General features: G+C 49.3%; 1 long non-coding RNA gene across 1 annotated transcript; it reads right to left on the bottom strand.

Annotated features, from left to right (window-relative positions):
* Positions 1-5,057: 5,057 nt before the first annotated feature.
* Positions 5,058-6,819, bottom strand: LOC124669639. The gene is made up of 2 exons (XR_006992276.1): positions 6,749-6,819; positions 5,058-5,694 (listed from the first exon to the last, which is right to left on the bottom strand). It is a non-coding gene; the product is annotated as an uncharacterized LOC124669639 (long non-coding RNA).
* Between the last annotated feature and the right edge of the window lie 17,978 nt (positions 6,820-24,797).

Raw genomic sequence — 24,797 nt, 5'->3', positions numbered from 1 at the left:
GCGGCAACGCGCGTGAGAGGCGGGTGGTCTGGGACTGAGGCTTCGGCTTCGGCGGCTACGCCAAGCTACGGCGCGGCGGCAGCGCTAGGGCACAGCGGTGGTAGACCAGAGGAGAAGAGATTTTAGAAGGAACGGCAGTTTGTCGGATTAGAGTCTGGAGATGATTACTGACCAGGTCAGGTCGAGGAAGGAACGCAAAGAGGAAAGTTGAGGTCAAGTAGATGGCTCTTGATGGTTCGGATACCTCTTGTGGGTTGTGTGACCAATGAAAAAAATATAGCGCTAATAGTGATGCTATAGCATGTTTGGAGGGTGAGAGCTATGCTATGGTATTTTGCTCCCTACGACGTTAAGCCCGCTATTAGCAGCGCTACGCGCGCTATTTGACGTTACATCATAGCGACGCTAATTTTTTTTGTCAAAAATAGCGAGCCCACTACCCATTTTTGCCCACGAGCACCGAAACCCTAATTCTAACCTAGACACGGACCCAGGTTGGCAACCCCCTCGTCACTTCTCCCACTCCTTACCACGCAAGGCGACGATGGCGGTTGTGTTTGCCGGTGTAGCGCCCGTCTACTCCAGCAACCGCCGGCTGCCTCCACCGAGCTGCCGCCTCTTACCAATCTGCCTCGTCTTGCCAAAGCGCCAAGTGTCGATTCGACACATCTTTTTCTGGGTGTTAGAGAACTTCACAAGTTTCCATTGCTTGGTGTTGCCGCTTGCCGACTGGCTCTTGGCTGGTTTGGCCCACGGTAGGAACTAATGAAGAGCCAGATTTCATCGCTCAACTGTGAGCTACTCAACTATGAATCTTTGTTGTAGTTAGTAGTTACTAAATGGAGTGAATATGTGCATAGAAATAATAAAGCAATTCTGAAATCCTGAGAGCAAAAAACTTTGACATGAAACTCTTGTACATTTGTTATTTTTTGTATTTTTTTTTGCGAAACGCTATTTTGTAAAATAGCGCGCTATTAAAAAGTTATAGCGTGCATAGCGTATTTTGGAAGGCCGCGCTATTTTATTTAGCGCGCTATTTTTTTCCTTGGTTGTGACTGCTGGGCCTGGGCGTTTCTCCGAACCAAATGTTATTGCTAACGTTTTAAAATAAAAATAACATATATAATATACTAGAATAATTTTGATATAGAGTACTACTTTTAATTGAAAGAATTTTCCCTATTTTTAAAAAGAGGACTTACTTCTTATTTTAACCTTTCTATTTCTATGTGAAAGTTCTCAGTGGACTCGTCTGTGGAACATGCAAAGCACTTTTTTTTACATCATCAGCAGCCATTTTATTTTCCTTTGTACAAAAAATGTGAAAGTAGTTGACAGGTGATTTGAAAATTTTCATTATGATCGATTGGAGATGTCAATACTGCTCTTATATTTGTGCATGTATTTTCCCTAGGAACGAAAATGCCCTTTTCCCATCCATCTCAAATTCTTCACTCTAAAAAGTCCCTACACATGGGACATGGTGCTTTTGCTCCTAGGTGCATATGCTCCCTTTATTTAGAATAAATTTTGAACATATTAAACAATTCAAAATTAAATTTTGCGCGTACATCTCAACATCGTACGTGTTCATGAAAAGTGAATTGTTATGTGGCTTGTGCAAAAAAGACAAAAATCAATGCTTAAATAAGGCTTTTTTACTAGGCATTTGTTTGTCTTTTTTGCACATGCCACAAAATTATCATTTTACTATGAAACTATAAATGATGACATAGAATGTGGAGATATACGTGCTAAATTTTTTCTCCAAATTTTTAATATTTTGAAATTCATTTTTTGGATAAAGTGAGCATATGCTCTTGGGATCAAAAGTGCATTTCCGCTACACATGCTCACTTCTGCCCTCATGTTGGTGCTCTCCCGCCTCCCATCGTCACCATCATCCCTCACACGCCCTTCCTCACGGTCTTCCTTGTGCTACAACTACCGTCACTCGGTCTTTAACCTCGAGTCATCGTATGTCCCGTCCATCTTCGTTGCTCTTTTCTGCCCCTCCTCAACTTGCAACAGCTCTGTTCCTTATTCATGATCGTTTTGCGCATTTTCTAGCTAAGGGATATAATAAAATCAGGTGCATGTAAGAGATCAAATACTAAGTTATAGAAATTTACGTGACTTTCTCATCCTCAAAAACCTAGTAGGGACCCAATCCATACCTAGCATGCCATCGAGTGTGTTATCTCTGCACGTCTTCTGTAGACTAGGCCCTCAATTATAAAGGGGTTTATCTGTTTTGCAATTTGTTGTTGGGATTTATGTCCATAGCTAATACAAATTCTTATTGGCACATTCATGCATGACAAATTGGTAAGGGGTGGCACTAAAGTTTAGTCGATGTTGCTAATTAGAAGAGAGTTAGAGTAGTTTATAAGGTGGGTTGCCTTTAAGTGAAAAAAGAAGTAGCCCTTGCGCACTCCTCCTCCTCCGCACGCCTCGTCACCTCGCGCCCCAGGTTGCATGAATGAACCGAGCCGTTCTCATATCCATCCATCTCATTTATATTTTTATTATTCGGGAAATTAATTGTGTATTAATTATGAGTCATAAATGGACTTGTTATCTCAGCCATTTCATGTTTTCTGGATCGTGGGCTATGCTGAGCCGGACGTGGGTTGCGCACCACATCCTGCCCAACCTACACTATATAAACGTAGGGACAAATCCTAGTTAGCACTAGATGCATGCGACTACCTGCTTCTAGAACCTTGTGTCGGTGTCACCGTCTTCCGCATCTCATCTTCCGGTGTACATCGACAGACAAGATAGTAGGCCCACGGATCCCCTCCTCTCGTACACATGCACGGGTGAGGGCGATCATATTTTTAGGGAGCGCTCTAGCGCAATTACTGACAACAAGACATCGTCTGACAACGACTTCCCCAAAGATGAATTCATCCTGGACGTCAACAACCTCTTCGGCGACATCAGCATCGGTGATAACATCGATGCATACGATGATGTTGTTTTTGCTGCTGCTTAGGTTGCACCATGTGTGATCATGTCTTTCCTCTTTCAGTTTTTTGCTAGAGTTTTGTGTTCTAGCATTTGGAATATATGTGATAGGTTCCTCATGTTTAATGAAATCTATTCATCTACTTTGCTAGTCTGCATGGTTACTATAACTAATGTTAGTAGGATCATGCTTTATTAGTTATTTATTTGAATAAATCATATGATAGTTTGCTTATATTCTTAACATTATCTAAGCTTAAGTGTTATACACTAGGGGTCATGCATCAGTTATATGGTTTCAATGATTTAGCCCATTTGTGCGTTTTTCGATGAATTGTACGTTCAGAGTTTTTTTTGTGTGTGTTCATGTTCCGTTGTTGATTGGCGTCTAGATGTTATCAACTTTACATCTTTTCTCATCAAGTGTCTTTTGTGCAAATCTTTCCGTTACATATTCAAAACTACCCAATAACCAATTCAATGTCAAGGGCAGGTGCCAGTTAGCTTGTTCACATTCTAAAGCACATTGGGCTGTGAAACAAATGTAAAAGAGAAGTTGTTATTTTTGTAGGCTTCTGAAAGTTATTGGATGTATTTATTGATTTGATGTTGGATTCGTTCTGCATTGTAGATCTTATCTTGCGAATTTTACACTAGTTTTTGGTAGATCTAATTACGTACATGTTTGAATTTCAACATGGTACATTTTTTAATAATATATGAAAATAGGTTTTAAGTGGCGTAAAAAAAATTCCATGTGCATTTTGTTGAAGATCAATTTTGAATACAAGAGTTTTTTGTATGTACATATGTGAAATAATATGACAAGAAACCTAGAAGTACTTATGAGAAACCAAGGTCATACATTTTTATGGGAATTGTACTATGGGAGTATCTAGACATATTTATGTGTACATGGGTGGATGTAATCTAGAAGCATTTATGCATACATGTGTATGATACTTTCCGAAATAAGTAAAATTATCGAACATTTATTCCTACGGAAACCGTCAAATGTCTTTTATCTACATGGACTTTTTAAAAATAAAGTAAAAGAAAAATATGGCGTGAACTTTTGGGAAAGGTGGAGGACAAACACAAGAGGGGGTGCAACTGTGCAAGGACCTGTGTGTGGGTCTCATGTGCATGCTCGACGAGTGTGCAGCCATGTTTATCACCCACATGCATGGAACACTCTGTCAAGTTTTTCAATACACCTGCCAAATTAGTTAGGAACAGTTAACAAAAAATTTACTCAACTATCCAATTATTTCCATCAAGTTGTGAAATTTTATATAAGCATGCCAGGTTATTTAAGAATAGTTACGAGCTTTTTAAATATAATTGAAAGGTTTTCTTTGTGGTTTCTAGGCTTTTTACATTCTTTAGGTACAACCGTCAGGTTAACATCAGAGTTTTGGATAATAGTTATCAATATGCTTACAAACAAAAACCAGATTTTTCGAATGTATTGTCACCAACAATGACTACAGGAATTATATTGTATAGGGTAGTGCTTGTAGAGAAATCCTCAACACTAAAGAACACTACCTATATAAGGTTGGTGCTTGCAAGAGGCCTAAGAAAGTGACATGAAAATATACTAGTCTTTTTTTATAGAGGCTAGTATTGTATGATACATGCAATCAAATTACTTCCACATTTTTCCCATGACGCCCGCCCGGGCGACCCAAGGCAGTTGCCACGGCTACAAAATTTCTCCAGTACAGTTAAGAACATTTCAGAAGTATAAAGGGCTATATCTATCCCACATTATTTGTTTCAGAACTCTTGTACAAGCATATTAATCGTGCCGTTTCTTTCTTACTTGCGACTAGCAAGCTACGCAAGCTTAAAAACGCAGTAATATACCTGTCCATTCTAGCGGACAGGATTAATGTATTTTACCTCGACAGGTTTAGCACTCCTGTTACAGATCGGACCATTCAGAGTCATATAGATTGCACAGAACCATTTAGCTTCACACTCATAAAAAATAACAAGCATTTTGCTGCAAGAATACTGGAAATCAACTGAAAGAGTATAGATCAAATAATTCAGCACATAAATATTTCACCATATAGATTGAACTATTCAACTTCATATAAAATGAACAAAATCAGGCATTTTCCTTACACAGACAGCTACTGTTCCATTCACCATCAACTACAGAAGGACTGTTCATCTCACTAATATTGCCACATGCATCATGAAACAATATGAAAGTACCCTCAGCATACATCAACCTCATACAGAAAATCACAGGGGGAGGATGGGTTGTGACCGACACCACCAACCAGCCTTGATCTTACTCAAGCAAGAGGTGAACAAAGTAGACACAACGGTGGTGGTTGTAGGGTCGCGGAACTTCCAAGCAAATGCCATGACAATCATGATAAAGAAGGCAGCGACGATACAAGAGATGAATCCATGTCCTCCGACAAAGAAGGATAAAGTGATCAATAAGAGACAAGAGCTCAAGATCCAAGATGTACGAGACATCATGGCTGAGATCATGTTGTTGGTTTCGGACATAGGTGTCGAAGTGTTTGCCATGACACCGACCCCTATCATCCCAAAGCATACCACCATCATTAGAATAAAGAACTCCTTAAATCCAGTGTACCAAGCATCTTCAATGTCCTTCATGTTCCGATGAATCGTGTGAAGACACAGAAACGAAAGTGCGTACAACACATTATCTCGAGTAAATCGTGCCTGCATTTCAAATTGCAACATAAATATGTGTTTCAAGTTACATGTTGCAATGTCAAGCCCAAATCAATTAAGAGCTAGCAGTCTAAATGTTTTGAATGTGTACATATACATGCAGCTAATTAGTTTTTTCCTACTCAACCAGCAAAAATACATTCCATACTTGATCAGGATGTGATAATACTAATCACCACTACGAAAGTACAAATAGATATCATGGAAGACAATCAAAATAGATATCATTTAAATTTGGAAGACTGATTTTCTTTTTTTAGAATCCACTCTCAAGAATGTAACCAACAGCTCACCTCCAACCTCCCCTGCTTTCTCAACTGCACCCGCTCGAGATTGACACGAAATCCCGAACCAAATGGAAATATAAATTGATAGATTCTACAGATAATGAGAAAAATTCATCCTCCTAGGAAATAATTATTTGGCGTACAGGAGGCTAGCAGAGGGATGGCCATGAATAAAGACAATGGGGCAAGCTTTGAGTAGTGGTTTTGATGGTATTTCTACGCCTAGGAGGGGGAGAGCATAGGCATAGGAGAAAGAAGGGAACACAACTCGGCGGTTCAGAATAATTCAGATTTAGAATGGTACAGATGGGACATGTTCAAGCTTCAGAGCTAAGTGTATCCTCGTTTGCAGTCAAAGGCATCGATTTTCACGGAAGCTATGTACTAGTATATAATAATCTGCACCCATGTAAATCAGTCATATCCTCAGAATAATTCAGACATAGAATGGTACAGATGGGACATGCTCAGGCTTCAGAGCTAAGTGTATTCTTGTTGGCAGTCAAATGCAGCATTTTCCACGGAAGCTATATAGTACTACGTAGTAGTAATCCAGGGAAATACCAGGATATATAATAATCTGCGCCCCATGCAATTCAGCCATATCCTACTTTGCTCGCTCTATTGCCCCAGTTAAATTTACACCAGCATACTAGAAAACTTTCTACAATTTGCACATTCAGCCATAGAAAACATGACAACACGAGAAAAAAGAAGCAGGGATGAGAACTGTGCATTCGAGTTGAGAAAAATACCTTGTTCAGCGCTTCGGGGGAGGCGGTAGGCGATGTTGGCGTCGAGTCAAGACCACCGCGGTGAGAGTAGTCGGCAGCGCAGGCGTAGGACCTCGAGTCCCCAGCGGAGGGCGCCGGTGACATCACAAGACCGACCGAGTACAGCGCGGGGGCGACGGGCGCGGCCGGACCGCGGATGTCGTAGTCGGAGGTCTGGAGTCGAGGCAGCGTGCGGACTTGGTGGTCGGCGGAGGGGCCAAGGTGGTCAGCGGAGGGAGCGGGTGATGTCGGAAGAGCACGCGAGTCCAGCGCGGTGGAGTCCAGGGCGGAGGCGGTGGGCGCGGCCGCAGCGTCGACTGGGAGGTCGGCTTGGTGCAGACTGAGATGGCCGACGGCGGGGAGCGCCGTCTCGAAGGCGGGCCCCGTCGGAGGCACACGCCCGGAGTAGCGCCGGATGCGGGACACGAGCGACCTGAGGTGCGACCTCGCGGAAGGCGGTGCAGGAGAGGGAGGACCTTGATCATCGGAGGCAATGTCGTCACGGTCGGGAGCACCGTTCCGCCGCGGTGGCGACATGTCGCGGCGACGGCGGAGGCCCAAGCCCAGGTCCATTCCGCCCAAGCCCGGGCCAGGGGGAGGCGACACAGACGACAAAGGGGTCCGGCTTTTTCCTTTTGACAGACAGGAGTGTTCTACTGTTCTGTGGCGATTTTGTAACCGAGCCATGTTAACTACAATGATTTAATTACTACCGGAATTGTTTTCCTTTTGTGAGGCTGAGGTTCTAGAAATTTCTACAACGAAATTCGTATTTTGAACTCGGTAACTCTTAAACATTCTAAATCTGACTTTGGTAGGTGAAGAAATCGGAAGAAATTGCTAACTCTTAAACAGTGACTGTGTTCTCGACTCCCGGGTTAACTGATCATCTCTTCCACCCGTCTCCCATCGGCGCATAAAGGTCGGTGAATGGACCCGGATGCTGATTACGAAGAAGAAAAGCAAGCTACACTACACTAACTACACTAGTCGGAGAGCTTGAACTCATCGATGAAAGCGCCGTCCACTGTTGGAAGGGCACGGTGCCGAGACTGACTGAACCATAGACCTCCCATGCCAAAGCAAAGTGCACCCATGATCGGCAAGCTTAGTTGACTTCATGCCTCGAGATACTGAAGGGTGGTTGATGGAGACGCCTCCAAGGAGGAGAGCGATGCCAAAGGGCGTCGCCGTCACCCGCACCGGCCGAGACCTTGCCAAGCTTTTGCCCTAGCCCATCCACCACACCTAATGAAAGGTTGCTGCACTAGTCTATTAAACCAAAAGTTTGAACTGATGGATATAGACTAGGTAGTGTATTTATATTCAACACTCCTCCTCACGTCTAGGCTATTTTAGTCCTTAGCATGAGCTCGGTGCAGGCCGCACTTTTTCCTTCTTTTGTTTTTAGGGCATCTCCAGCGGCGCGACGCAAACGGACGCTCAGCGACCGTTTGCGTCCGCCGTGACCGGAAATGCGTCTGGGGCCTGTTCCAGCGGGGCGACGCAAAGTGACCGGGCCGTCCGTGGAGACGCAAACCTGGCCCAAATATGCGCCGAGTTTGCGTCTCGGTGGGACGCCGGCGGACGCGCAAAGTGTCCGCTCGCTTCCCACCGGGCCCGCCGCGCGCGAGTCCGCATCGAGGGCATCGATTCAGGCGGTCAGCGCTTCCGCGTCGCGCCGCAGCCTTCGCCATCAATGGCGCGGCTGCCTGTTCCGCGCGCGCACCGGCGGGCGGCGGCCGGGCTTCGCGGCGCCTTCAATGGCATCGTATCCCGCGCGCGCCCGCCCATAAAGTCCACCGGCCGCGTCGCTCCTTCGCCCACATCTCCACAACCACCACCACCGCCGCAGCGCCATGGGGAAGAAGAATGACTTCGACGCCTCCCGGCAGCGGCAGCAAGAAGGTCCCGCTCCCCGTCTCGGTGGGGAGGCTCATGCACGGCCAATGGATGCCGTGCGATGACGCCTGGTCCGGCGTGCGGCCGCTCGGCGGCTGGCGGCTCAGCTGCCGCCGGGTGCCTATCCCTCTAGTACCTGCGCGCGAGCCTGATCGGACCGCGGAGATCCGGCGCAGGAGGCGGTATCTGCCGGCGGACCTCCGCGACGATCCGGCGTACGCCATCGACTTGGAGCTTTGGCGTACGTACCTGTCCACGGAGACGGACAGGGACGAAGGGCGGGCTTCATGGGCGACGAGGATTACCCCTTCGGCCCGCACCGCCGGCTCGTCGTCGGCGAGGCGCCGACGTGTCGTCGGCGAGCGCGGACGCGACGTCGGCGAGACGCAACACAACGACGCCGCCGACGACGACGAAGCCTACGCCGTGTACGACGACGACGACTACGTCGAGGCGCTCGCGTACCATAGCGAGGAGGTGAAGGACGACAGCGATGACTACGTCATCGCTGTCGTCTTCCACGAATGGCAGCAGGCCTTGGCGGAGGGCCGGAACTTCGACTTCCCGGACAACATGACGGACGACGAGATGGCGAAGGTCGCCATCCTCGTCTCCGAGCATGACGCGCCTGTGCAGCCGCCGCTGCCCCGCTACGCCACCGCCATCATGCCGCCGGGCCTGTCAGCGGATGAAGGACTTCGACAGGCGCTCCTGGAGTCGGCGGCGCCTCCGCCACCACCGCCACAGCCGCAGCACTGGGCGCCTCAACCGCCGCCACAGCCGCAGGCCTGGGCGCCTCAACCGCCGCCACAGCCGCAGATGCGGGCGCCTCCACCGCCGCCACGGCCCGCGATGCGGGCCCCTCCACCGCCGCCACGGCCGCAGCCTCCTCAACCTCGAGCACCGGCGGCGGCCCGCCCGGCGTACGCTCCCCCGGATACCAACTGGCCTTGGGTCGTACCGGAGCTCATCGTGCTCGACAGCGACGAGGAGCAGCACAGCGGCGAGGAGCAGTAGGCGTTTTAGGTTTTTTTTAAGTATGTAAAACTATGTTTCATGTTTTAAAAAAAAGGATTCGTCCTAAAAAATGCGTCGTGCCGCTGGAGCCATCCCCAACGTAAACGGACGCGCGGTCGATTTCGACCAAAAGGATCGACGCAAACGGACGCGCGTGGACGCTAAAATGCGTCGCGCCGCTGGAGATGCCCTTAATACTGCGCGAGCAGGATCTTGAACTTGAGACCTCTTGGCTCTAATACCATGAAAGATTGTTGCACTAGCCAACTGAATCAAAAGTTTGAACTGATGAAAATAGACTAGGCAGTGTATTTATATTCAACACTAAAGACGCAACCTTGACATTTATCCACTGGCACATTAAGCCCACAACATAGGGAAGAAAACACCAACACCGCCAGCGGCATGACGCCGGCCTAGGAAATCACCCTTGTGTATCTAGGAGGCCGCTCAAACCGAGCAGAACACCATATAAAGATGTTGTTAGCTCTTCGTGATGTCTTGTTGCGGGCTAAGGGAGATGCGGACATTGAGGTTGTCCTAGAGAAATCATTTGTGGTTAGCCCTAACAACCTCTCGTGTATAAAAGAATGCAGATTCTACGGGCTTTAGATTCTACCATCTACGCTCGGAAGAGGAGCAATGAATGGTTTAAGAGCATCTCCAGCCGCGTCCCCCAAAGCGTCCCCCAAACCGTGTCGGATCGAGCGTTTGGGGGATGTGTTTCGTTCGTGCCGCGTTTGGGGGACGTCGCTCCCCAGCCGCGTCCCCCAAACGCCGCCCCCAAATATTTAAAATAATTTTTCTTGGCATTTTTATTTCAATTTCCACAAATTAATACATAATTGGGAACGTGGTTTACACGAAGACATAGTTTGGAACATGGTTTTCCACAAACTAATACATAGTTTGAACCATGGTGGACACAAATATAAAATATTGCAAAGAAACTAAACCTAACTAGGCCGTGCATCGAAGGTTTCCCGTGTTCGGCTGCTAAGAAAGAACACTCGAGGGCACACCCAGTCACCTAAACTGGAAAATCCAGCGGGAGGATGGTGCCCTTGTTAGTTCTACCGATGAGGCGAACAGGCAGAAACCTCCGTGCACGTATTCGCTGCGAAGAAACAACACTCAGTCATCCTCCTCGTCGGTGCTGTCGTCGTGGGAGTCCCTGTCGCCGTGGTAGTCTCGGAGGCAGCGCCTCTCGTCGAAGACCTTGACGCTCATGTCCCTGTTGCCGAAGTAGGAGAACACGAGGATGAAGCCGGCTTCGAGGCTGTGGTGGCGCGCGAACTTCTCCCGCGCCGATGTTGAGGTACATCTTGCCGCGCGTCGTAGATCGCGTTGACGATCCACCGGCAGTAGCCGCACGAATGCTCCCGCAGATGCATCGTGCGCGGGCGTACGCCGCCGACGTACTCGGCGAAGGAGTCCGGCAGCCTCTGGATGTCGCGCGGGTCGCCCTTGAGGACGTGGACGAACTCGAACAGGACGTCCGGCTCCACGTCCATCTCCGACGATGAAGACGACGGCGTGGGAGGCGACGGCGAGCGTTCAGCTATGCCGCGGCCACGACCACGACCACGACCACGGCCGCGGCCGCGAGGTCGGCCTCCGCCTCTACCGGACATAGCGTCGAGTCTTGTTGAGAGATGGTGGCGGCTAGGGTTTGGGAGAGAGGCGCTAGGGTTTGTGTGTGAGAGGGACGATGAGAGGCGCCCCTTTTATAGGCCGGAGGGAGGCGGAGGAGCGGTGGCGCTCATTAACGCCGGCACGCAGAGCTAGGCGCGACGGGACGCGTCGCTGCGCCCTCTGCGGGAACTGCACCGTCGCAGCGCCAATAACTTCCGTCGCGAGGTAGGCGACGGTTAGGTTTAAATTAATTGTGCCGCTGACGGATCGGCCCCGCCACTCCCCGCCTCGCTTTTCGTTGTGTCCGGCGCCCCGGTGCGTCCCCTGTGGGACGGGGACGGGCTCGGGGCGCCGGACATCGTATAGGGGCGCGCCGGACAAAAAAGGGCTTTGGGGGACGCGGCTGGAACGCATTTTCTGTCCGGCGCGCCCAAATCCCTTTGAAGGACGCTTTGGGGACGCGGCTGGAGATGCTCTAATCCCTTACTTCACCGTGAAGTAGGCGCGCGAGCATGCGTAGCCTATTTGTCCACAAGCGGCGGCGTGTTGGTGTCGTTCGGGTTTAGCACGCACAACCGCCACGGCAGGTACTGTACGCCCCTGGCCGGCCGACCAACGAGGCGTAGGTTCGGCGTGGACTTGAGCTGCCCCTCGAACGTGAATATGCCCTAGTGCCGCTCGAACCGCTCGAAGTTGCATGGGTCCATGTTGCCATGAGGCCAAATAGGTACACCATGAACCGTGCGCACAGCCAGACACCGTCAATCGCTTGAGCAGACCTTCCTAAGAATAGTTTATATGCGCTAGCCTCTTAGATTTGTAGATCTGGATCGTCTTTATCCTCTGTGCCGTCTTATAAAGGCGTTGTATGGTCTTAAGCAGGCTTCTCGTAAGTGGCATGCCCGTCTCGGATCTCCTCTTTCTTCTCATGGGTTTATCCCATCTACAACTGATACATATATGTTTCTTCTTTAGAGGTCACTATGTATATATATGTTGATAATATCAGCTCTTCTATCACAGCTGATCATCGCTTCGGATCAGCATTGAGTACCGACTTTGTTGTCAAAGATCTTGGAAAACTTCACTTTTTTTCTTGATCTGGAGATCACACATGCTAGTGGTGGTATGACCCTTACACAATAGAAATACTCTCCGGATCTACTGCTTCGGGCTCGATTGCTCAAGTGTAAATCTCGGGCTCGGATGCTCAAGCGTAGATCTGCTACTATTCCCATGTATACTTTAGAATCGCTTTCTATTGTTGATGGTACCTTAGTGTCTTCTACGGACCTCACTGAGTACCGAAATATTGTTGGTGGTCTACGATACCTGACAATTACACTGATGCTCATTGATCAGCTATCAAGAGCATTCTGCGCTACATATGTCTTGCAACGTCCTATGGTCTTCATCTACGACCCGCTCCTTCCGGTATGCTCTTCGCTTTCTCGGATGCGGATTGGCTCGTAATCTCAAAGATCGATGATCTACCCGGGGGGAGGGGAGGGGGGTGCAGTGTACTTCGGACCTAATCCGATTGCCTCGAGTGCTCGCACGCAAGGTAGCGCTGAAGCTTAATACCATGTTGTAGCTAATGCTATAGCTGTCTTTGCTTCGAGATTTGAGATCTCTTAGACTTAGAGCATCCCCACTCGTTGGCGCTCCCCACGCCGAAATCCGGCGAAATTTTCGTCCGGATTGGAGGAAGATTTGGCGTGGGGAGTAGTAGTTTCCCAGCCGCGTGCCCAGGCGAAGTCGACGATGCGAATTTAAAAACGGAAACTTGACAAACTACGGCTAAAAACGGGTGAATATAGACTAAATTTAATGATATTTATTATATTACGGGCGGAGTTCATACATAGAGGCCGAATTCGACTATATTTCGAATTCGGCTAGGGGAATTCAAACGCTAATTTTAAAACACGGCGCTCTACATGCCGAAATGGCGGTAGAACACCGTGTAGTCGCCGCCGTCGTCGTCGGAGCAGTCGTCGTTGACCTTCGGCTGCTGCTGCCCTGGCCGGCGTCTCCCCAGCCCGGGGATGGCTTTTACCAGTCGTCGTCGGAGGACTCGAGGTCGACGACGGGGACAGCGACGCCGGATGGAGGTGTCGCAGGACGGCGGTAGCGCGTGACATCGTCGTTGGCGGTTGGAGTGGCGCGGGCGGCGAGTTGGCGTGCGGCGGCCAGGTCCAGCAGCCGCCGCTGCTGCTCCGCCTCCTGGCGCTCCCAGTCGCGCCTGGCCCACTCCAGTGCGGCGTCGTCCGCGCGCTTCTCCTCCTCCATGTCATGCAGCGACCTGGCGATCGCCTCCGCCATCGCGGCGTCCTCCGCGCGCTTCGCCTCCTCCTCGGCGAGCTGGTTTGTGGCGGCCTCTTTCTTCGTCTTCTTCCGGCCGCTCTGCGGCGCAGAAGGCTGGTCGCGGATGACGAGTGTTACAAAACCGTGCAAATAAAAGTAGATCAAACGAAAAATAAGAACACAGATTTTTACGTGGAAAACCCAAACGGGAAAAAACCACGGAACGCACGACGGCGTATCACTATAATTGGAGGAGTATTACAATACACGAGAGGACAGACCCTCTACGTGCTATCAATATGTGTAACTTTCTTCTCATCTATTCTATGACTACCTGGGACTATATATAGGGGCAAACAACTCTCTTTCTTGGGGAACACGAAATAGAGTTGTAGATGTGCTACGTCTAGCACGGTTGACACGCCGTAGTCCGTTAGGACTCCTTCCATAGTACAACAGGTAAATAGATTTCGGAACACAATACAACAAACTCCACCTTGAGCCGAAATCCCTTGCAACAGTCATAGATATCATTCAACTCCTCAACTAAAGTCATCACAAGTAAACCTTGTGCCTTGAAACGTCCATAGGACTATTAAACTTCTCATGAAGTCAAATTGAGCAAATCTATCTTGGGTCGTCCAGAAAACAACACAGCTGTCAACAGAGCAGACATATGAACCTGGGCATCCTGTAAAACCCCAGCAAAAGTCTGAGTCTGTGCCACTGACCTCAAAGAAAAACTGAAACTGCTCAAACATCAAATGACATAAGTCATTATATCTCCTGTGGTGCCTGAACAAGCGCATAGCTCATAGTGCAACATCTCGGTGCACATAACAATGTGAAGAACTCATCTCATGAAATCTGAACGTGCTAAACATAAAGCACAAACCTCGGCAAACAATACTCATGCAAGAGCATCTAGTACGAAGGGCATAACGTACACCAAAAACTGCCGACTCATAATGGTTAATGAAAATCCATGACATGGTCAAAAAACTGCCTTGTAGAATAACTGTCGGATGATGAAATCTCAAACATGCAACGGAGCTTTAACTCTGCACTAGACCCCTCTTGAAAGAGCATAGACAACTGAATTGCACTGAAACTTACAGTACCAAATGTTGTAGTATCTAGCAGAAACAATCTCCTTCTTGCACCTCAAATAATCCTCATCACGAACTTGAGTAACAAAGCAAAACCTTCACATGCATAACAGCAAAAACTCGGAGAGCAAAGAGTATAATGCTGGCTACCAACAGGCATAAAAATTACCTCCTCAATATTTTTTTCTTGAATTGTGTTCATATAATTGCAGCAACATAACATCTGAAATTTCCATCCGCAATATCTCCCGGCAGGCTACAAATCACCAAACTCCACCTTGAACTGAAAACTATCAAAAACGATGATCATATCAGTAGCAAATCATCGAACATAGGCGAAGTATGATCCCTCTTTTCTCCTTGTCAGTCCAAAGAACAATACACTTATTTTCAAAACTATCCAGTGCATCCTCATAATCGGCTTGCGCCAAACAATGCTCGCATCTCGACTTGCCATTGAGAAAACCTTGTGTCATAATACAACAGCTGAATATCGTACTTCATTATATCCATGAGTAGATAAAACTGTGATCACAAAGTAGTACAAGTGAAAGAAAAATTCTATGCAGAATTGTAGAGCAAAAACATAAACGGATAGCACCTGGTACTTCCTGTGGTGGACGGAGCAATCAGAGGCAAAGGAAATCTGAACTAGTACTCCCCAGGAGCTTCACGTAAACTAGCAGAATCTAATGTTGATACTTGCCTGGGAACTTGATCCATTAATTTGATCTAGTGTTGCTTCACCCGTGTGTGCAGAACCAGACTGGTAAACACATATCTCCAATCGACCTGGTGTGGGCAGCGCCAAATAAAATACTCGGCAGATGGCATCGATGCCGGAGCAGAATTGATCTCCACGACGCCTCAGATAGAAAATCGTCAGCAGCGGAAAAACGGATCGAGACGCCTTGGTTCTTTCTTGATCCATCGGACGATCGATCTAGTAAGGCGCATGTGCTTCGGTTGATCGGCAAAACAGTAAAGAAGAATTGTCATCGGACACGGAAGAGCAGCGCATGATGGAAACGCGCGATAAATCGCTCGGCACAAATCCCGTCGGTGGACAGATCTCCAAAGGCGGCTCTCACACCGCCAACACAAACTATACCAGATCTCAAAGATTTAATCTCACAAACCGGAAGCTTCTTCACGCCATAACGTTGCAATGGTTGATCCAAACAAAACGCGGTGCGATGCTACCCTAGGAGCACAACGAAGAAGTCTCCTAGGGCAGCGGATCGAACTTGAAGCCTGAAGCTCTGATACCACTTGTTACAAAACCGTGCAAATAAAAGTAGATCAAACGAAAAATAAGAACACAGATTTTTACGTGGAAAACCCAAACGGGAAAAAACCACGGAACGCACGACGGCGTATCACTATAATTGGAGGAGTATTACAATACACGAGAGGACAGACCCTCTACGTGCTATCAATATGTGTAACTTTCTTCTCATCTATTCTATGACTACCTGGGACTATATATAGGGGCAAACAACTCTCTTTCTTGGGGAACACGAAATAGAGTTGTAGATGTGCTACGTCTAGCACGGTTGACACGCCGTAGTCCGTTAGGACTCCTTCCATAGTACAACAGGTAAATAGATTTCGGAACACAATACAACAACGAGGGCGCCGCTGCTGCGCCCTCTGGTCGGCGGCGGAGACGCCGGCTCCTTCTTGACGCGCACCGTCGTCGAAGGCGACGTCGCCTCCTCCCTCTTCACCGGCGCCAAGGATGACCTCGGTGCCGATCCGGAAGACGACGAGCTGGCAGCCATGCGCCGTGGCTGCCAGACGTTTCCCCGACGGCGGCTCGCCGATGCCCTCGATGGAGGGGGCATCGTGAGCACCGGGAAGTTGCCGCCCTCGATGTGCTCGAGGACGTTCGCCAGCGTCCTGTCCGGCGCGCTCCACCAACGTCGGCGGCCCGCGACGTTGTTGCGCGGAGGCGGAGGCGGCGGGCCGTCGTAGGACGCCAGCTCCCGCTCCCACCGCTGGAGGAAGAACGAGTTCCACGCCCTGTAGTTGTCGGGGTGGTGGCGTGGCTCGGCGCGCTCCTCATCCGTCATCGTCATCCGAGCCTCCTCGATGGCGACGTCGAGGGCGTGGCCCCGCGGCGGCGGTGGGATTGGTACGCCGCCAGCACTTAGCCGCCAGCCGCCGCCGGGAGGCCTCGTGTCCGGCGGGCAGGGGTACCCCGCCTGGTGGAGGAGGTGCCCCTCCCACGCGTGGAGCGACCGGCGGGGGAAGCCGTTATTGGCTGCGCCGTCGTCGTCGTAGAACGCCATCGGGAGAGTAGAGGGAGAGTGGAGGGAGAGTGGTGCACGGGGTACGCCTCGCGGCGAGCGGAGCGGCGTATATAGGCGCGGCTGGCGCGGGGATTGAATGCCGCGTGGAATGCGACGCGTCCGCGGCGAGCTGACCGGCGGCAGCCTTTAGTGCGCGCGGAAGACGATGCGTGCGCGGAAGACGACGACATTAACTCGCCGCGTGGCCGGCGAATGCAGACCGGCGGCAGGCTTTTACAGCGCGCGGAAGACGATGCGATGAGGACGACGATCGGTTTCTCTCGCCGACAAGTTGGGGCCACCAGACGCGCGGGAAGTTTCCTCGGTATTTCCTGCGCTTTCGTTTCGTCCGGAGTCCCCGAGCGCTCCCCGGGGGGCCGGGGATGGAGTGGGATCGCCGGATGAATTTAGGCCCAAATCCGGACGAAAACAAGGAACCGGGGGCGCGACTGGACCGAATTACGCCGTCCGGATGGAAAAAAGGCTCGCCGGGGGCCTCGTCGGGGGGACGAGTGGAGATGCTCTTAGCCTCATGTTTTTTTAGTGTGACAACATTGGTGCTACTTACCTCTCATCGAATCTGATATTTCATGCCCGGACAAAATACATCGAAGTTGACTATCATTTTTTTGAGGAATAGTGTTGCAGAAAAGGTAGTTCAGATCAAATTCATCTCATCTAAAGATCAACTTACTAACATATTTACCAAGCCTTTATCATTGTCTTTGTTTGAAGGATGTCGACGTAATATTAACTTGTTAAGTACTTTAGCATATAACTAAAATTGAGGGAATGTGTTAGACTTGTAAATTGTATTATATGTAGACTCTATATTGTATACATCCTTGTACGTACATATGTATTTCCTTCTGTCCTTTTTAATTGACTTAAATTTAATACAAAGGTCCGAGTTAATTAAAAAAAACTAGAAGAAGTACATCGAGCACCATTCCCAACCCTAAGAGCATCTCCACCGGCAGCCCCCAAATAGGCGCCGGCAGGGGCGCCGGCACTGCTTCCTCTATTTGGGGAGGTGTTCCCACACCGGCGTCCCCAAACAGGTGGCCCCGATAGAAGTTTTTTTTACACAAACTACATATTATGCTTAGAATTTCATTTTAATGTTATTCAGGATCGAGGAATGAATAATATTTTTGAACAAATTCGAGTAAAACATTATTCACTCATCGACCCCGGATGACATTTGAAACCTGCTATCTCTAGCCGACTACCTACTGGCCACCCGGCTCTGTGGAGGTGGACGATCGACCGGAGCTCTCTCCCATGGTCTCTCCGCTGCTCCTTCATCGTCGATCCCCCGCTGCTCTCTCCGCTACGAACGTCAAGTAGGCGGTTCTATCCGTGGACACCGCCTCCTGACGCAGCTGCTGCTCCAGCTCCTCCCGCCGCCGATGGTGATCCAACTCCTGCCTCTGTAGCCGGAGCTGCATCTCCGCCAAACGACGCGCCTCGTAGACTTCATCCTGACGCTGCGTCTCCTCCCGCTGCAACCGCTGCAGCGCAAGCTCCTCCCACCCCTTCTGCTGTCGTGCCTCTCATCGGTGCTGGCTCGCCGCCTCCCGCCGCCGGCACGCCTCCAGGAACTCCAGCCGCTCCGCCTCCTCGAGCGCCACCCGGTTCTCCTCCTCATGGCGCCGCCGCTCCGCCTCCCGCCGCGCCTCCCCGCGCTCCCTCCGCTCCGCCTCCTGCCGCTGCCGCTCGCCCGCGTCGTAGGCATCTACGGTCGCCGCTAGCGCCGCCTCCTCCCACGCCTCGTACTCTGCGAGCTGCGGGTCCGCCTCCAACACTTCTATGACCGCCTCTAGCGCCGTCTCGTCCCACGAATCCCACATTGTGCTTTGTTCTAGGGTTTTTACAGCAATGGTGGGGAAGTAGGGATAATATAGACCGCCGGCGAGGCGGGAAACATCCCGCGCGGTGTCGTGGCGGGAGACTTTCCCGCGCGCACCGTGGCGGGAGAGTTTACGGCCAGGCGTCGTGGCGGTAAAATATCCCGCGCGGTGCCCTAGCGCACGCCCAAAAATTTCATCCTCGCAAGGCGCCGGCGCGCCCGATTCACGCCTTTGGCGAAGGGGCCGGCACGGGGTTGCCGGCGATTCTAGTGGGCTCGAAAATTGGCCGGTGCCGTTTGGGGCGCGCCGGTACGAGCCCATTTTCGCACTCGGCCCCAAATCGCTATCGGGCCGCTATAGGAGGCGCCGGTGGAGATGCTCTAAGATTCTGTGTCTAATAGCCAGGCACGGTGATCTCGTCCGGCTCGTTCGATGGGGAGAGTCGACCTCCTCCTCATGGACAACGGCTTGGTGAGCTCCCCCTCTGCGGAAGCGTCGGTAGCAGGGCCGCGTCCAGCTTTGGCGCGGTGAAGATGTGATCCTCCGTCAAAAAGTCGTGGGTCTGCAGTCTGCGCACACTGCACTACAGTTAGCCATTCATATTAAGCTGGTGTCGTCGATCGTCACAACCTTGTCAAGACGCCTGTATCTGGACATTTGGTTGGTGACTGAGGCTTGACCTTTTTTCCTGTCAGGATTTTTTTTCAGAATTGATCGGAGAGTTAGCATTGTTCTGGGCAGGTTTGCGTTGAGAGGTGTAAAACCGTGAGGTCATGTACACAATGTGCTGAATGTATGGGATGGTCAGTCCTGTAGATGTCTGCTCCTTGCGGTCTTCAAGCTATAACTCTACTCACTGAATAGTATGTAAGAATCATTGGTTCTTCTATTTTTAGATTGTAGTACACAGCTTGTCCTTGTAACTTGGTATGAATATGACTGACAGATTTGTGTGCTGGTGCCTGGTGAAGTCGTTTATGTTGTCTTGTTTTACTTGGTGGAACTGCCATTATTTATATTCAGAATGGCAAAAGGCCGTTTTAAGTTAGGGACGTTCTCGTAGCTTCAGTTCAGTTTAAGCTACACAAGAAACAACTGCACACCTTGTTTCAAAAAAAAAAAAAAAAGAAACAACTGCACACGGAAGTTTCAGGATTGGCCTCTGTTACAACAAGAAACATGTAGTATGTATGAGGAAGAATTCTTCAGCCAAGCCGCCTGCGAGGTAGAGGTACTTGCATGGCTTCCGCGGTATCAAGCCTGGGTTTCTTCATGTGCCGTATTCATCAAAGACATGGAATCACGCTGCGGTTTCTTAGTCCTTTAATCGTCTTTCTTCCAGTTGCCAGGCCACGCCTTTGTTGTGTGGTTAACTTTGTAACCATGCCAAGACTGAACCCAGCCACTTGCCACGTGAGGTGAGTAGCCGATGCGGTTCACACCTGTTTGATTCTGTATGTTGCATTTGCTGCTGATGGATGATCGGCATTCGGCAGCTGCAGTCGCGATTCTTGCTTCCATTCCATAGATCAGCTAGCGTTGAAACTGATGCGTGGAAAAGGCGGCACATCTGGCGCCCTGCAGGTCAACGTCGTCAGCCTGAATGAGGACAATCCCCTTATTGTTGTTGTTGTCAGTCGCCATCGCTAGCCGGGTGGACGTCGCGTGGCGCGGCGAACTTTGTGCGAGGAAAAGAGGCAAACCGACCAGTTCAGGTTCCCCTTTGCATAATATATTAAGCAGCACATCTTTCTTCCTTTTTTTTTATTTTTTCCGTTTCTTTCGTTCAGCCGCTACTCTCCACATACGTCGGACCGCCACGTCACCCCCTCCGTAGGAGTAGCATTTCTGCACGGTCAGCAGCCCCATTTCTGCCTCCGGCTTGTCTTTGATCAAGTGTCTTTGACACATGGGCACCAGTGCTCCATGCACTTTCAGATTTTTGAAAATTTTAAAACCTCACATTTCTATATCTCTGAAAATTTTGGTGCTAAATATATAGATAGATATATATAGTACGGATGTATGCAAACAAGTCCCGTTAAAAAATACGTTGTATTTTGAAAAATATAAAAAAGACAAATTTCTGATAGTAAATGGTAGTACAACAGTATTAAGATAGTATATATTTTTGTCAAAAATTTGTTTTTTTGTATTTCTCAAAATATAAAGTATTTCTTTTTTGTGTAGTCTCCTTCTTTACATATCTATCTATATATTTAACGTAATAATTTTTGGAGACATTAAAATGTGAGGTTTTAAAAAATTTAAAAATCCGAAAGTGCATGGAGCACTGGTGCCCATGTGCACCAAATCCCCTCTCGGATCATGTTATGCTAAATTGTGCATGTGTGGTTTTGCATCCGTAGGTGTGAAATGTTTTGCATGCACAAATGTTCTAGCCCTACTTCACTTGTGCAACCGGAACATCTGCCAACTCCTTCGGTCCAACTTCTTATCCTCCTTTCGTCATCATGCATCCGTTTCCTTGTCAGTTGCCATCACCAGTGCGTCATCTCTTAGTTCGTTAGGTGGTGGTGGTGCGATTGTGCGCACGGTGGACGGCAACGAACCCGGCCGTCGGCATCACCAACGAAATCATATATAATAGTCGCAGCTAAGCTGCAAGGACGAATAACTCTACCGTCCGCTGTTTTTGTATATGTTCCCTTATTCGTAATCTTAGTCGCAGGGGAGGGTGAGACAAAGCTGTTTTCTTTGCCGGGATATATGTCCCCTCTTTTTTTCTTTCTTTCATTTCTTTCATTTTTGCTGATTTACAAAGATCTAAGACTATGAGTAGTCCCCATTTTTCATGCCCCTCTTCATTTTGTTCGTCGTCGGCACCCTACCCGTTGTAATGGCAGCAACGTCTATGTTGCTCGCGCTGGCATGAACCCAGTCAAAGTCTGCAGATGTTAGTAGTTCACTGAAGGTGAAGGGCAATCAACAGCACGAACCCAATCAAGGCGCTAGCTCTTCTCTGCTCGGATTGCCTACGGCTTCATGTCCCTCTACGTCGTTCTACTTAATATCCATTTCCTCGTGCGATCGATCCAGTCCATTCAGTGTATATGTTGTACCCAAGTGCTATCTCCACGGTTTAAATGAAGTTTGGATCGTCAGTAGGTAACTGGAGATGCCGCGAGTAGTCCCGTAGTGAGTGCGTGCCGCCTCTCCGGAGGGAGTGTAGAGTTGCGTCTTGTGGACGTCTGTGCGTCAAGTGTGTTGTATGCTGGTCTTCTGGCATTTCTTCTATAAAACAGATACGTATTCTTGAAATATGAAGTTGGGATGGAACTCCTTGACTTGTTCAGTGAACTACTAATCTCTTCAGACTTTGACTGTTTGTACGCCGATATGCACACGCAACTCTCCGAGCTTATGAAGAAAAAACTGAGCCTATCTTATCGTCCAGAACTTTCAGGCTTTGACCCAGTACTATCTCCAGCGTGAGCCCATATATACCAGCATAGACGCACACTGCAGTTGCACTACTGAAAATAAGAAAGACATGCAAAACGGCCTTTCGGTTAATTACTCTCACCTGCAGAAATTCTTCAATCTTCAAATTATGCTTCAAAAAATTCAAAACATGGCTCTCCAGGTTGGCATTGTGGATAATATTAAATGGAAGCTCTCCCCGAGCTGTAATTACTCAGCTTCTTCAGCCTATAAAATGCAATTCCTGGGCGATGTCCCCCCGGAGGCCCGCACATGCTAAACACGGGCAAGTGTGAAGCACCTTGGAGCTATTTTGGCGGTAGAGTGATACCTTTTGCTGTGATGGCCTTTGTTGGCCTAAAAAATAAATTGCTACCCTTAACCCTTGTTTCTATTTAATGAGATGTGACTAATCTTTTGTCTTGGTTTCACAAATAAAATGAAACGACAGCAGTGTGGTTACTACCATCACGATTGTGCACGGTGGCACGTTAGACACGGCGCGTTAGGTTGAACGTTGCTTTCATCCTCTTGTCAAATGGAATACATCTTGTTCGGGCCGTATGCATCATCGTATGGCGACTAATTATTCATGCGACGTTCGTTTGTTTGTTGACAGATAAAAACAGATCGAGCTTGAACGCACGATCTGCAGCAGGGTCACGGTCGCTCGAGCGACCAAGAATGTCAACAACATGAGCCGGGTCAAGGGAAGCTCTGCGATGGATCTCCTTGTTGGCTCGTGCGTGCCGGTAAGAAATCTCATATAGGCATTGCGTCAGCGCGCGGTATCTACAAATTAATCGCTATATATCCGTTTGATAGACTCAGCCTTTTCGGGATGCTCTTGTAGATAAACAGCAGTCGCCCTGCATCATATGGTGAGCTGTTTGCAGAAGTCTTCCAGGTAGAAAATCTACTCAAAAGGTTTTTCAAATCAGTCCGGCATCAGCTGTAGTGGATGGTTAAGTTCGATCGAGATTAGGGCAGCAAACGATCTTGTCTGCAGCAGACGATCGAGAAGAGCGCATACGCCATGGCAGTGCCGGTGGCAAATTAAGCTGTTTTACGTCGCCTTCTTGCCGGCTGGGCGGAGGCGAAAGCAATCACAAAATAATATTTGAGAAGTAAAGTCTGACTACTAATTCCAAGAGGAGAAGCGTGTGATTTTGATAGAGCTACAGAATCCAGGCTCGCTTAGAAAATTATTAAGTGAGCAAGTGTGATCGCTTTCTTCTACTACTACTTCCTCGATTTAGTTACTAGTAATAATTAGTATGATTTGGCCTTAACACGAAAAGTGTACGCGGCGGATCTTGGACATTTCAGAATACGACCGATCAACGAGAATAAAACATTAAAGAGTACTATCAGATCACGGATTTAGCAATGCGGTCACTCACTCGCTCACTTGTGCCTGTTGATGGTCAAAATTTCTTCATGTTCACGGCGAAATCTTTTCATGTGCTTTCCAATGTTAATGGGGAAGTGATCAATCAGATTCGTCTTCGCGCGCAGCAGATGCCATGGCTAACTGGCAGCACGCATTTCGCGGCATCACCGGCGGCGTCTGCCCTCGTCGGCGTCTGGAACGCAACGGCCGGCAGTCATACTTTTCGTCACTCCAGTGAATAGTTTCTAGCGGAAAAGAGTGGGAGTAGTAACTTTTTGCTTCTTTCCTCTCTTAATTAAGTACCGACGAACACTCAAACACCAGAGCTGTCCAAGTGTGCCACCGGCCGTCAGCCAATGACAGCGGGCTGAACAATTTTTTCCTGGTCAAGCGTCCCACGGACAGCTCCATCAGCCAATCGATAAACTTACCAGAATTGAGGAAAAGAAAACATCAAAATTCAACGTTCTGCGTATAAACGGACCCCCACACCTCATCTCTTAGAGCATCTCCAGCCGCGTCCCCCAAAGCGTCCCCCAAAGGGATTTAGGGCGCGCCGGACAGAAAATGCGTTCCAGCCGCGTCCCCCAAAGCCCTTTTTTTGTCCGGCGCGCCCCTATATGGTGTCCGGCGCCCCGAGCCCGTCCCCGTCCCACAGGGGACGCACCGGGGATGCCGGACACACCGAAAAGCGAGGCGGGGAGTGGCGGGGCCGACCCATCAGCGACACAATTAATTTTAACCTAACCGTCGCCCACCTCGCGACGGAAGTAATTGGCGCACAGCGACGGTGCGGTTCCCGCATAGGCGCAGAGGTGCAGCGACGTGTCTCGTCGCGCCTAGCTCTGCGTGCCGGCGTTAATGAGCGCCACCGCTCCCCCGCCTCCCTCCATCCTATAAAAAGGGCCGCCTCTCATCGTCCCTCTCACACACAAACCCTAGCGCCTCTCTCCCAAACCCTAGCCGCCACCATCTCTCAACAAGACTCGACGCTATGTCCGAGTAGAGGCGGAGGCCGACCTCGCGGCCGCGGCCGTGGTCGTGGTCGTGGTCGTGGCCGCGGCATAGCTGAACGCT

This window comes from Lolium rigidum, chromosome 7 (genome assembly GCF_022539505.1).
Source record: "Lolium rigidum isolate FL_2022 chromosome 7, APGP_CSIRO_Lrig_0.1, whole genome shotgun sequence".
NCBI lineage: Eukaryota > Viridiplantae > Streptophyta > Magnoliopsida > Poales > Poaceae > Lolium > Lolium rigidum.
Note: the sequence above shows the minus strand (reverse complement) of the source record. Positions and strands in the feature narration are given on the sequence as shown.